This window comes from Gobius niger, assembly GCF_951799975.1.
Source record: "Gobius niger genome assembly, chromosome: 21".
Classification (NCBI taxonomy): Eukaryota; Metazoa; Chordata; class Actinopteri; order Gobiiformes; family Gobiidae; genus Gobius; species Gobius niger.
Genome location: NC_136872.1, coordinates 4,301,415 through 4,313,819, shown reverse-complemented (window position 1 = coordinate 4,313,819; position 12,405 = coordinate 4,301,415).

The window sequence follows — 12,405 nt, the reverse complement described above, 5'->3', positions numbered from 1 at the left end:
TTTACTGTTGGTGAAGCATTTTATATCAACAGTTTGACCCAGCTTTGCAGTCTTAAAACCTTCTGGTTGATCGACTTCCTGCAGCAAAACTCCACCTGAAAAATCCAAATGAAAGATCTTTAAAGTGTATTAAATAATGAGAAAAGTCCATGTGGAGAGTTACTTACACAGAGAGCAGAGCACAGTAATGACGACAATCTTCAGCGTCTCCATTCTGAGTGCAGTTGTGCTGTAGAGATTCTGAATCGAGGCGGGCTCTGGAAGTGTTATAAAGCTGTGACTGGAGCTTTCTGATTGGGTGATGAAAATTAACATAACTTTACCTGATTGGTTGAAAAAGGCAGTTTGAACAAAAGCTTCATCATCATCTTCAGACGCCGGGTTTGTTTCAGTCAAAGTAACATGACCTAAAGGAGCACAAAATGTAACTGGTCTATTATAGAATATCCTATTTCCCCTCATTTTCTTTAAAGGTTTATGGATTTTGTCAGCTTTAAGTAATGCTCTGACCTCACAGGTTCGTTCTTTAACGTGTGGTCAACACCCAGATGTGGGCAAGGTTTAGTGGAGTCGTGCATGTGCAGACACAAGAGAGGAGGCTTTTAGATCCTCAGGACTTGACTCTGTGATGTGATTCTGCGAGTCACTTCACACTTTTGCCATTGGTCCAAAATCCTGCAGCTCGTCTTTAAACTGTGAGTAAGAAACCGTAAAACCACAGGGGCAGGGCCTTCTCCATCGCCGACCTTATTTATTTATGTTTGATCTCTTTTGATGGTCTTTTATTTAGTGTTACCTGTCTTTATTGTCTACTTATTTTGAAGTTATTCTTGTTGTTAACAGTGTTCCTTGTTTGTGTCTTAGTTGTTGAAATATATAAATAAAGTTGGATTGGACAACAGCTGGAAATGATAAAATGAGAATCTGACACATTTTGAAAATGGACAAGTAAAATAAAGTTTATCTGCAGTTTATCCCGGGAATGGAGTCTCTAAGCTTTTGATCAAAGAGTGTTCAAGTTAGAAAAGGAAGAAGTCCATCAAGTTTATTAGAAGGTCAAAGAAGGCAAAGATCTCGATCCACAACAGACGTGTGCACTGTGCAGTCACGCCACTGATCAAAGTCACACCAACTGTTCCTCCCACAACACTTACATGGTTTCATTTTGCTCAGGGCATTTACTTTAAAAAAAAATTTTCCATGACACAACCTGAGTGCATCTGCTCTGAGCCGGTGCATCTCTCTGAAAACCACAGAGTCCTTTGCCTCTTTGTGCACAGCCCTCATGTTTAATGCTCTGTGTCTAGCATCATGTGCAGAGTGTGAACCTCTGACTGACCATGGTGCTCTGGTGAGGGAGAGTGAAACTTCAGTGTGGTTTCACGACAGGGGAGAAAATAACCTGCCTGTTGTTGATCAGTCAAACAGAATGAACACTGTTTTCTGCCAGTTAACATCGTCCAGCTTTGGGGTCATGACTATTCTAGCTAAAATAACAGCTGTTGTGGGTGTAACTGAGAGACAGCCTCGTGAGCCCTTCATACCCATTCCTTGTAGGTACTCAGGAGTGATAGAGATGTGTAAGCAGTTCATACATCTATGCATGTTAGTGTTTGATAAGCAGCCGCTCACCTACTTTTCTGATTGTTCTAGCGTTTTATAATGAGTCTACTTTCCAGGAAGGCGTCTGCTTGGGCTGTCGCTTTATCCACCAGTGACTCTCCAGTTTGTGACACTCTCAATTCATTTTCATCTGAAATGCAAAGAGTATTTGATCATCCACTGCACGGTGTAGAGGCTAGTAGTCGTTTGCTCTTTGTGTCAGGGCTCTGGTTAAGTTTCTGCAAACTCCATTGACTTCCGCATTTTAGCTACAATGTGTGGGTGGGATGACAAGGCACTACAAGGTTTCTTTTTTTCGTGGTCTAAGTGAGGAGGTGAAGGACGAGCTGGCGGCCAGTGATGAGGCCGCCAAACTTGAGGACCTTATATCACTCTTCACTAGACTCGATGACTTGCCTTCGTGAGAGACGTAGGGAAAGAAGTTTCAGGCCCAGAGACTATGTTCCAACCTTCTAGCCCAGGACCTCTCACCTGCAGGAACTACCAGCTCCTCCTCTGCAAGAGTCCTCAAGTGACCAGTTAAACTAAGATTATTCAGTATCTAATCGTGTGTGCCCCCTTTTGGTCATTTAGTCGACTTATTTTTTCGATGCCGTCGTGGTCGACCAAGATTTTCATTGGTCGACTAAATGCACGCACTTTTGAAACAATTAAGTTGATCTCAATTTACACCAGAGGCCTTTGACCGGTCTATCTTTTACCTTGGGCTAATATTTCATTATAAAACCAGACAATCAAAGTTTTACAGACAGAGTGATGTTTGAATTGGTTGTGTGAAATGCTTTTGCAAAAAAAAAAAAAAACATTGAGGAGAGCCATGAGGACGGGAGAGGCCTCTCCTGTGTGCGCATAAGCAGATAAGATCAGTGTGTCTGTGTCTTGGAGAGATGTTGTCTTCTATAGGCCAGACCTCTACTGTTGTTTAAACCTCAGATACCCTGGTCCTTGTGAAATAGCCTAAACGCGAGTCTCTGTCCTCTGTCTGCAGGTTTAGCGAAAAATATGGAAGAAACGAAACCGAAAGTAGCCTATAACATCAGGCAGTGTCTTTCTCCACTTCATTCTGGCTTTTTCTGAGATAAATAAGACGGGGAGCTCCGCGTAACGTGAACCGATTCCTCACTACACGGTGCAGCGCCGAAGTCGAAGAAATGAAACGGCCTGAGAGGACGTCACACGGAACCAGCGGGCGGAGCATTTCACAATAAAGCACATGGCTCATGTTTACATCACAGGCGAAACAGGGACAAGTGTCACATGGAAGTGTCACCCGGAGGACATTTGGGAACAGGGACGATGATGGATCTCTCTTTATTTGGATTATATGGATGTATGGGCAGCACATGTACAGCAGCAGGTGCAGGAGTGAGACAGGGAGCTGCAGTCTGAGATTAAAGGTGAGATTAATGTGACTTTTACACATGAATGCGCATTTACGTTGCTTCTATGTATAAACAGTATAGTTACAACAAGAGCTCCTGCAATTTGATGTGTTATGAGCGCAGTTTGGGTCAGAAAAGTTGTAGTTATGCCAGCATCATGCCACGCCCCTTTCTAATCGCTGCTCAGGGCATGTTTTTGGTCGACCATGAAAATCTTTGGTTGTGGACAGCCCCAGTCTTGGGTTCAAAATGAAGCTAAAATACTCTCATAATGAACAGTTTACTGAAAACATCATTAAAACGAACTTTCCTTGTTGAATGCGATTGAATTCAATTGCGATGAAGAGGGGAAAAAAAACACCCTGGGAGTTTACGTTCAACTCTGTCATGGTTAAACAGTCTTTATTTTAAATTCAAAGCGTCACACTAACTGTGCATTACATCAGCCTCATGCAAAGTCTCATCAGCAACAAGACAATTCTATGAAAAAAGAAGAAGAAAAGCAAAAGGAATATCCACACTGAGTAATGTGGGGACTTCCTTCATTTGCAGTGGTGGTAGCACACTTGGGAGTAGATATCTGGGTGTTTTCTGCGTCTCACTGTTGTTGAAGAGTCCAGGCTCCCGGCTGCGTAAGTCAAAGTGCCGTCGGGCTAAAATCAGAAAAATGACATTAATATGATACAACAGGAAACATGGTGAGGCCAGGACTGATCAAGTTGCTACATGGTGGTTTGTTAAGAATAAAACATGAATAGTTTTTGATCGTGTTTCTTAACTGAGTAATCCTAAACTAGTCTGACCTGATTGCTGTGAGGAGCTCTTTGCTGTTCAGAGTTCAGTTCTGTCAAAGCGAGAAGTTTTTATTTAAGAGTTATTACTTTCTGAAAAGAAAAAGACTGTGAGGAAATACCCGTCTTGTTGTTGCTGACTCTCCACATCCCCCACAGCAGCAGCAGCACCACCAGCCCGAGCACAGCGTTTGACCCAATCAGAGCCATGACAGCAGGACTTAGGACATCGACCAATTCAACATCTGTAAAACATAAACATAATACAATGTAGGCATTGACACAATTCTAAAAAATCTGCACTTGTAACATTGAACAGAGAGAAATCATAACCACTTTTGTTCATTGTGGGTTTGAGAGAGACAAGAGAAAAGCTTTCCAAACCTTTGACCAGTACATTTTCTGTAACGTTGTCATTTCTTTTGTGCCATCTCGTTTTCAAGGATCCATAAAGGCTTTTTATTACCATTCAGTTGGATCCTGGTTCCTGTGCCGATCATGATGTCTCCACAGACGGTGACCACACAGAGGTAGGTCCCATCTTCTGCTGAGCTGATGTTTTTGAGGGTCAGGTTTTGGACGCATGAGCTGCTCTCACAGAAGATCTTCTTTCCATGGTCCAAAGAAACAATTTCATAAAAAGCAGAGCCACCTCTAACCCACACAACACTGATGTGTTCTTGTGGACAGTGTCTGGAGGTGAAAGAGCAGCTGAGAGTCACAGAGTCTCCTGGCTTTGCTGTGATATACTCTGGACTCTGCAGCACAAACTGGACGGGCTCTGACTCCCCCTCGATCACCAGGACAGTGCCGGATCCAAAGAGAACGTCTTCCACGAAGGATATTCCACAAAAGTACGTGCCGATGTCCTTCACTGTGATGTCCTTGATGGTCAAAGTGAATTCATTGTCTAGAGAGTTCACTGAATAACGACGATCCATCCATGCATTTGGCTTCAACAGTTCTAATCTCCTGTTAGAGCCCAGTTTGTACCACACTCTACTCTTATAGTTACTGTTAGAGAGGCATTTTATATCAACAGTTTGACCCAGCTTTGCAGTTTTAAAACCTTCTGGTTGAACGACTTCCTGCAGCAAAACTCCACCTGAAAAATCCAAATGAAAGTTCACTAAAGTGCATTAAATAATGAGAAAAGTCCATGTGGAGAGTTACTTACACAGAGAGCAGAGCACAGTAATGACGACAATCTTCAGCGTCTCCATTCTGAGATTCTGAATCGAGGCGGGCACTGGAAGTTTTATAAAGCTGTGACTGGAGCTTTCTGATTGGGTGATGAAAATTAACATAACTTTACCTGATTGGTTGAAAAAGGCTGTTTGAACACGAGCTGCATCATCGTCAGACGCTGAGTTTGTTTCAGTTAAAGTAACATGACCTAAAGGAGCACAAAATGTAACTGGTGTATTATGGAATATCCTATTTCCCCTCATTTTCTTTAAAGGTTTATGGATTTTGTCAGTTTTAAGTAATACTCTGACCTCACAGGTTCGTTCTTTAACGTGTGGTCAACACCCAGATGTGGGCATCGCCTAAATTCCTGATTTCCAGAGGACGTTCTTGGCCAAGGTTTAGTGATGTGATTCTGCGAGTCACTTCACACTTTTGCCGTTAGTCCAAAATCCTGCAGCGCGTCTTTAAACTGGAGTAAGAAACCATAAATCCACAGGGGCAGGGCCTTCTCCATCACCGGCCTTATTTATTTATGTTTGATCTCTTTTGATGGTCTTTTATTTAGTGTTACCTGTCTTCATTGTCTACTTATTGTAAAGTTATTCCTGTTGTTAACAGTGTTCCTTGTTTGTGTCTTAGTTGTTGAAATATATATAAAAAAGTTGGATTGGACAACAGCTGGATAAAATGATAAAATGAGAACCTGACACATTTTGAAAATGGACAAGTAAAATAAGGTTTATCTGCAGTATGTCCCGGGAATGGAGTCTCTAAGCTTTTAAACAAATAGTGATCAAGTTAGAAAAAGAAGATGTCCATCAGATTTATTAGAAGGTCAAGGAAGGCAAAGATCTCGATCCACAACAGGCGTGTGCAGTCGCGCCACTGATCAAAGTCACAAACTTTTCCTCCCACAACACTTACATGGTTTCATTTTGCTCAGGGCATTTACTTTAAAAAAAAAGTTTCCATGACACAACCTGAGTGCATCTGCTCTGAGCCGGAGCATCTCTCTGAAAACCACAGAGTCCTTTGCCTCTTTGTGCACAGCCCTCATGTTTAATGCTCTGTGGCTAGTATCATGTACAGAGTGTGAACCTCTGACTGACCATGGTGCTCTGGTGAGGGAGAGTGAAACTTCAGTGTGGTTTCACGACAGGAGAGAAAATAACCTGCCTGTTGTTGATCAGTCAAACTGAATGAACACTGTTTTCTGCCAGTAAACATCGTCCAGCTTGGGGGGCCATTACTATTCTAGCTAAAATAACAGCTGTTGTGGGTGTAACTGAGAGACAGCCCCGTGAGCCTTTCATACCCATTCCTCGTAGGTACTCAGGAGTGATAGGGATGTGTCAGCAGTTCATACATCTATGCATGTTAGTGTTTGATAAGCAGCCGCTCACCTACTCTTCTGATTGTTCTAGCGTTTTATAATGAGTCTACTTTCCAGGAAGGCGTCTGCTTGGGCTGTCGCTTTATCCACCAGTGACTCTCCAGTTTGTAACACTCTCAGTTCATTTTCATCTGAAATGCAAAGAGTATTTGATCATCCACTGCACGGTATAGAGGCTAGTCGTCGTTTGCTCTTTGTGTCAGGGCTCTGGTTCAGTTTCTGCAAACTCCATTGACTTCCGCATTTTAGCTACAATGTGTGGGTGCGATGACAAGGCACTACAAGGTTTCTTTTTTTCGTGGTCTAAGTGGGGAGGTGAAGGACGAGCTGGCGGCCAAACCTGAGGACCTTATATCACTCTTCACTAGACTCGATGACTTGCCTTCGTGAGAGACGTAGGGAAAGAAGTTTCAGGCCCAGAAACTATGTTCCAACTTTCTAGCCCAGGACCTCTCACCTGCCGGAACTACCAGCTCCTCCTCTGCTAGAGTCCTCAAGTGACCAGTTAAACTAAGATTATTCAGTATCTAATGGTGTGTACCCCCTTTTGGTCATTTAGTCGACTTATTGGTCGATGCCGTCGTGGTCGACCAAGATTTTCATTGGTCGACTAAATGCACGCACTTTTGAAACAATTAAGTTGATCTCAATTTACACCAGAGGCCTTTGGCTGGTCAATCTTTTACCTTGGGCTAATATTTCATTAGAAAACCAGATAATCAAAGCTTTACAGACAGTGATGTTTGAATTGGTTGTGTGAAATGCTTTTGCAAAAAAAAAAACATTGAGGAGAGACATGAGGACGGGAGAGCCTCTCCTGTGTGCGCATAAGCAGCTAAGATCAGGGGCTCTGTGTCTTGGTGAGATGTTGTCTTCTATAGGCCAGACCTCTACTGTTGTTTAAACCTCAAATACCCTGGTCCTTGTGAAACAGCCTAAACGCGAGTGTCTGTCCTCTGTCTGCAGGTTTAGTGAAAAATATGGAAGAAACAAAACCGAAAGTAGCCCATAACATCAGGCCCAGCAGCTCATGGACCTGCTGTGTCTTTCTCCGCTTCATTCTGGCTTTTTCCAAGATAAATAAGACGAGGAGCTCCGCGTAACGTGAACCGATTCATCACTACGCCGTGCAGCGCCGAAGTCGAAGAAATGAAACAGCCTGAGAGGACGTCACACGGAACCAGCATGGCTCATGTTTACATCACAGGCGAAACAGGGACAAGTGTCACATGGAAGTGTCACCCAGAGGACATTTGGGAACAGGGACGATGATGGATCTACCGCTTTATTTGGATTATATGGACGTATGGACAGCACATGTACAGCAGCAGGTGCAGGAGTGAGACAGGGAGCTGCAGTCTGAGATTAAAGGTGAGATTAATGTGACTTTTACACATGAATGCGCATTTACGTTGCTTCTATGTATAAACAGTTACAACGAGAGCACCTGCAATTTGATGTGTTATGAGCGCAGTTTGGGTCAGAAAAGTTGTAGTTATGCCAGCATCATGCCACGCCCCCTTTTAGTCCACTAATCGCTGCTCAGGGCATGTTTTTTGGTTGACCATGAAAATCTTTGGTTGTGGACAGCCCCAGTCTTGGGTTCAAAATGAAGCTAAAATACTCTCATAATGAACATTATACTGAAAACATCATTAAAACTAACTTTCCTTGTTGAATGCGATTGAATTCAATTGCGATGAAGAGGGGAAAAAAACACCCTGGGAGTTTACGTTCAACTCTGTCATGGTTAAACAGTCTTTATTTTAAATTCAAAGCGTCACACTAACTGTGCATTACATCAGCATCATGCAAAGTCTCATCAGCAACAAGACAATTCTATAAAAAAAGAAGAAGAAGCAAAAGGAATATCCGCACTGAGTAATGTGGGGACTTCCTTCATTTGCAGTGGTGATAGCACACTTGGGAGTAGATATCTGGGTGTTTTCTGCGTCTCACTGTTGTTGAAGAGTCCAGGCTCCCGGCTGCGTAAGTGAAAGTGTCGTCGGGCTGAAATCAGAAAAATGACATTAATATGATACAACAGGGAAAGATGGTGAAGCCAGGACTGATCAACTTGTTACATGGTGGTTTGTTAAGAATAAAACATGAATAGTTTTTGACCGTGTTTCTCAAATGAGTAATCTTATACTAGTCTGACCTGATTGCTGTGAGGAGCTCTTTGCTGTTCAGAGTTCAGTTCTGTCAAAGCGAGAAGTTTTTATTTAAGAGTTATTACTTTCTGAAAAGAAAAAGACTGTGAGGAAATACCCGTCTTGTTGTTGCTGACTCTCCACATCCCCCACAGCAGCAGCAGCACCACCAGCCCGAGCACAGCGTTTGACCCAATCAGAGCCATGACAGCAGGACTTAGGACATCGACCAATTCAACATCTGTAAAATATAAACATAATACAATGTAGGCATTGACACAATTCTAAAAAATGTGCACTTGTAACATTGAACAGAGAGAAATCATAACCACTTTTTTTCATTTTGGGTTTGAGAGAGACAAGAGAAAAGCTTTCCAAACCTTTGACCAGTGCATTTTCTGTAACATTGTCATTTCTTTTGTGCCATCTCGTTTTCAAGGATCCATAAAGGCTTTTTATTACCATTCAGTTGGATCCTGGTTCCTGTGCCGATCATGATGTCTCCACAGACGGTGACCACACAGAGGTAGGTCCCATCTTCTGCTGAGCTGATGTTTTTGAGGGTCAGGTTTTGGACGCATGAGCTGCTCTCACAGAAGATCTTCTTTCCATGGTCCGAAGAAACAATTTCATAAAAAGCAGAGCCACCTCTAACCCACACAACACTGATGTGTTCTTGTGGACAGTGTCTGGAGGTGAAAGAGCAGCTGAGAGTCACAGAGTCTCCTGGCTTTGCTCTGATATACTCTGGACTCTGCAGCACAAACTGGACGGGCTCTGACTCCCCCTCGATCACCAGGACAGTGCCGGATCCAAAGACAACGTCTTCCACGAAGGATATTCCACAAAAGTACGTGCCGATGTCCTTCACTGTGATGTCCTTGATGGTCAAAGTGAATTCATTGTCTAGAGAGTTCACTGAATAAGGATGATCCATCCATGCATTTGGCTTCAACAGTTGTAATCTCCTGTTTGAGCTCAGTTTGTACCACACTCTACTCTTATAGTTACTGTTAGAGAGGCATTTTATATCAACAGTTTGACCCAGCTTTGCAGTTTTAAAACCTTCTGGTTGAACGACTTCCTGCAGCAAAACTCCACCTGAAAAATCCAAATGAAAGTTCACTACAGTGCATTAAATAATGAGAAAAGTCCATGTGGAGAGTTACTTACACAGAGAGCAGAGCACAGTAATGACAACAATCTTCAGCGTCTCCATTCTGAGTGCAGTTGTGCTGTAGAGATTCTGAATCGAGGCGGGCACTGGAAGTTTTATAAAGCTGTGACTGGAGCTTTCTGATTGGGTGATGAAAATTAACATAACTTTATCTGATTGGTTGAAAAAGGCTGTTTGAACATAAGCTGCATCATCGTCAGACGCTGAGTTTGTTTCAGTCAAAGTGACATGACCTAAAGGAGCACAAAATGTAACTGGTGTATTATGGAATGTCCTATTTCCCCTCATTTTCTTTAAAGGTTTATGGATTTTGTCAGTTTTAAGTAATACTCTGACCTCACAGCTACGTCTTCAGGTTCGTTCTTTAACGTGTGGTCAACACCCAGATGTGGGCATCGCCTAAATTCCTGATTTCCAGAGGACGTTCTTGGCCAAGGTTTAGTGGAGTCGTGCATGTGCAGACACATGAGAGGAGGCTTTTATATCCTCAAGACTTGACTCTGTGATGTGATTCTGCGAGTCACTTCACACTTTTGCCGTTTGTCCAAAATTCTGCAGCGCATCTTTAAATTGGAATAAGAAACCATAAAACCACAGGGGCAGGGCCTTCTCCATCACCGACCTTATTTATTTATGCTTTATCTCTTTTGATGGTCTTTTATTTAGTATTACTGTCTTCATTGTTTACTTATTTTGAAGTTATTCTTGTTGTTAACAGTGTTCCTTGTTTGTGTCTTAGTTGTTGAAATATAACAGTTGGATTGGACAACAGCTGGATAAAATGATAAAATGAGGACCTGACACATTTTGAAAATGGACAAGTACAATAAGGTTTATCTGCAGTATATCCCGGGAATGGAGTCTCTCTTTTGAACAAATAGTGATCAAGTTAGAAAAGGAAGATGTCCATCAAGTTTATTAGAAGGTCATGGAAGGCAAAGATCTCGATCCACAACAGACGTGTGCAGTCACGCCACTGATCAAAGTCACACAAACTGTACCTCCCACAACACTTACATGGTTTCATTTTGCTCAGGGCATTTACTTTAAAGGGGGCCTATTATGCAAAATCGACTTTTTCAAGCTTTACATCATGTTATTAAGTCATTCCCTCATTAAAAACATGCCTGAAGTGTTGCCTTAGCACATTCACGTATTTTCGAGTAATCTGTAAAAACTCCGATGGCAGCCATTTTAGGGATAAAACGCCTGATTCCTTCAGGAAACGCCTCCGACCTCCAGGATACGCCTCCGACCTTTCGTCACCAGCCGAGTAACCAACCACTGCCCCTCAGCAGAACCCCCTCCCGCAGTGTCTAGCCCTAAGACGTAAACAGAGTCATCATGGAGGATTAGCTTCATGTGTTGTGAACCGGAGCCACAGCAGACTTTACAAAGACACACATCAGTGTTTCTGTTACCTAAACACCCAGGATTAAAACCGGTGACAAGAACACTTATTTCAGTGTCTGGTTCTGCGCTGGGCCTTGATGATGCACAGAGCCTCCGGAGAAAGCTAATGCTAAGCTAAACCTCGAGTCATCACGTGAAAACGAGAAATATGCACAAATAAAGTCAATAAAACCACCACACACATAAAGAACCGTTTAACAATGATCACACACGGAGCCTGGCTTGTTGATTTGGAAGTTTATTGCTCACATTTCATCTACAATGGGTCATAGCCGAGTGGTTTTCTCCCGGAGCTAACAAGCTAGCCGCGACAAGCTAACGGGAAAATTCACTGAATACAAGCAGCATATTATGCATTGAAAACGCCACTAAAACAGGCAACTGCTTGAAGCAGCCTTTATGGTGATCACACACGGAGCCTGGCTTGTTGATTGTGTAGTTTATTGCTCACATTTCATCTACAGTGAGTCGTAGCCGAGTGGTTTCTCCCGGAGCTAAGGCACTATTAGCCGCGACAAGCTAACAACCTTCACCTTCACAACATTCATTGAAAACAGGCAGCATATTATGCACAAATAACGTCAATAAAGCAGCAACTACTCGAAGCAGCCTTTACGATGATCACACAATGAGCCTGGCTTTACACATTTGTGGTTTATTGCAGACTTTTCATCAACAATGAGCTGTAGTCGATTATAACAAGCTAACGGGGTAACCTCGAAAAACCATTGTCCACCTGCACAGATAATGTCCGTCTTTGAATCGTATGGGCTCCTGCAGATCCTGGTGTCGTCCATGGGGGTATAGTTAGAGATCCATAGGGCATGGCAGATGCAAAGAGAGAGCCTCCAAACAGCAGTTATTTTTCAGGCAAGAGCCCCTTCCAAGCGTCCGGTGTGGAAGGTTTGTCTCCAAATAATATCCTGTGTGGCCATTGTTCACAAAGTGATAAACAGTAGGTCCTTTCCAACAATAAAAAGTAAAATGCACCGATCGTAGTTTCAATACAGTTGAGACAACGAGCGTAGTGTTTGTTGTGATGCCACAGACAGCGTGTGGAGGGGGCGTGTCTGAAAGGGTCAGAGGTTCTTAAAGAGACAGGGGCCTATTTCAAGTCATTCGCTACCACCATTTTGAAAGAGCAATTTTATACAAGGCAGTTATTCTAATTCACTGCATTTACAGACCAACAGACGGTCTCGTCATCATTGTAGTGTGATATAGACTGGTGCTATGTGGCTGAAAAAAGCATAATACCCCCTCTTTAAAAAAAACTTTCCAT